At 47.1% G+C, this 2,405-nt stretch overlaps 1 protein-coding gene and 1 pseudogene across 1 annotated transcript in view; one reads left to right on the plus strand and one right to left on the minus strand.

Moving 5' to 3' along the window:
• Window positions 1–2,405, minus strand: part of UBE4B (ubiquitination factor E4B) — a 113,725-nt gene that overhangs the window by 90,769 nt on the left and 20,551 nt on the right. The gene's annotated exons all lie outside the window — the stretch shown is intronic.
• LOC111742132 lies at window positions 2,257–2,375 on the plus strand (annotated as a pseudogene).

Below are 2,405 nucleotides of genomic sequence, written 5' to 3' on the forward strand. Positions count from 1 at the left end.
CACACACACACACACACAGAAAGAATGCGGCAAAAAGGCAATGCCGCGGACCGATACTGGTCAGTGACTGTTAGGAACCGGGCTGCACAGCAGAAGGTGAGAGGCGGGCAAGCGAGCGAAGCTTCATCTGTATCTGCAGCTGCTCCCCAGCGCCAGCATCACCGCCTCGGCTCCATCTCAGATCCTCAGGCATTAGATTCTCACAGGAGCACCGGTCCCTGGTGCTAAAAAGGTTGGGGACCAGTGAAGATTCCAGGTGATTCATTCAACCTTTCTGCAGATTTGGAAATTTTCAGAATAAAAAGCTGAGGAAAACTTGAGACCCGCCAGCATGCGCTGGGTTTTCTCCAGCTGTGTTCAGGTACACATAGCAGGCATGGAGCTGCCGGAGCCAGGGCTGCCACATGAGCACAGGAAGCGAGAAAGAAGCGAGGTCATGGCAAATGTGTGAGGGGGTGACTATGAAGCAGAAACCCAAGACACAGGAAGCCCTGGCAGCACTCGGATTCTGGGTTCGATTCTCTTCCTGTGACCCAGCTATCTTTCCATCCCTGGGCTCAGAAGGAGGACCCCTGCATCCTCAACATAAATTCCATCATTTGCGTAAGCTCGATAAACTGTTCTACCGCCTACTGCGTTTATAAATACTTCAATTCCCCAGAGACTATCAGCACTATTTGATTGTGCACAGAGAATCCCCTCGCTCTTTTCACTATTGGTTTCCCGGACTCAAATTCACTTGCACCAACTAGAGTAATGGCACAATCGAATCATCTGAGAGGGTAATTTTGAAAATCGAGCAACATGCAAATTCTCACACTGTGCATGTTCTCTGACAGTTGAGTTTCTACTTCAGGACATGTAGGGGTTAGCCAGGTGAAGGGACAGAGGGGCACCGGCCAAGTGGGGAGGTTTTGTGAGAATACACGGTGTTTAGGGGATTCTGAGTCGTTTGCTAAGGCGAGTGTGTGTGGCCACGGCAAGAACAAGGCAGGAAAGGCATGCTGGGACAAGCTCAGGATGGGCTTTGAATACCATCTGAAGAAGCTGAACTTTTTCATGAAAGCAAGGAAGAGACTTTGAAGGATTTAAGCGGGGGAGTTACTGAGTCAGATTTACAACGAATCAGTCTAGCTACTATGTGGAGAATGGACTGAGGCGAGACAAAGCAAGCCTGGGCAGTGGGGGCTGTGGAAAGGAGAGTCCCGGGGCTATTTAAGGTGTATAATCAACAGAAAGCGGTCATTATTTGGAAGTGACATGTGAGGAAGAGTGGAGAGTCTAGACTTCAAGCCAGGATATCTAAGTGGATGGTAAAATTTCCTCAAATTGAGAATACGGAGGAAGGAGATTTTAAGAAGAGGAGTTATAGACTACTGACTATGAGATGCCTGTAAGAATACCCAAACAGAAATGCCCCACAGGCAGGTAATTTTGTTTTATTTGTGGTTATTATTTTGTTGTTCTAGCAAGAATTTAAAGTGATTAATACAAAAATATATAAAATATATTTTACTTATTTTAATACTTAAAATATTAAATTAAAATCAAATAGATAAGGAAATTAAGACAGTACAATGATGACAGAAAAAATAAGATAAAGCCAGAAGGGAGATTAGTACACATTACACACGTATATCAACACAGTATGTGACTGACACCCATATCACACACTCAAAACCAGAAGATGCTTAATGCCAAAATACAATTCAGAGAAAGCAATTTTAGAGTGGTCCAAACAAGGTGATCACACATCACCTCTGCTGGTGTGGCTTGATTTAGGGAGGGATTTTAGAGTACCTCGGGCAGGAGCTCAAAACCTGAGGGTCATGAGGGTCTCTGGTTTTCGTAAGATTTTTCAGAGGTCCCCAACACAAAAAATCCCTCTCTCAGAGAATGGATGCATCTACATCCTTCACTCAGTCCCCAACAGAAACACGCTCTCAATAGAGCTGATGAGAACTGAGCCATAGAGTTTTAGGGGTGCTCCGATGACCCAAAGCAGAGCTGCGTGTGTGCGTACAGCATGCTGCGGAGCCACACGCTCTCGCTGCCCACATGCGGGGGCAACTGGAGGTGAGAGTCCAGGCCGCAGGCAGGAGAGATGCACTGGCCAGGGGACTGGGGAGCCACCAGTATTTACATGGTAGACAAGCCTAGGTACCAAGAGGGTGGACTTTGCTATCTACTTCACATCCACCTCCTGAGCACTCGAGAACGGGGCATGGACCACAGGGGCACTAAAAAACTATCTGGGTCCACGGCCATGCCACCCTTAACAAGCCCCATCCTGTCTGATCTCGGAAGCTAAGCAGGGTCGGGCCTGGTTAGTTCTTGGATGGGAGACCGCCTAGGAAGACCAGGTGCTGTAGGCGTAAAATGAATGAATGAATGAATGAATGAAT

This window comes from Pteropus vampyrus, unplaced genomic scaffold (assembly GCF_000151845.1).
Source record: "Pteropus vampyrus isolate Shadow unplaced genomic scaffold, Pvam_2.0 Scaffold86, whole genome shotgun sequence".
NCBI lineage: Eukaryota > Metazoa > Chordata > Mammalia > Chiroptera > Pteropodidae > Pteropus > Pteropus vampyrus.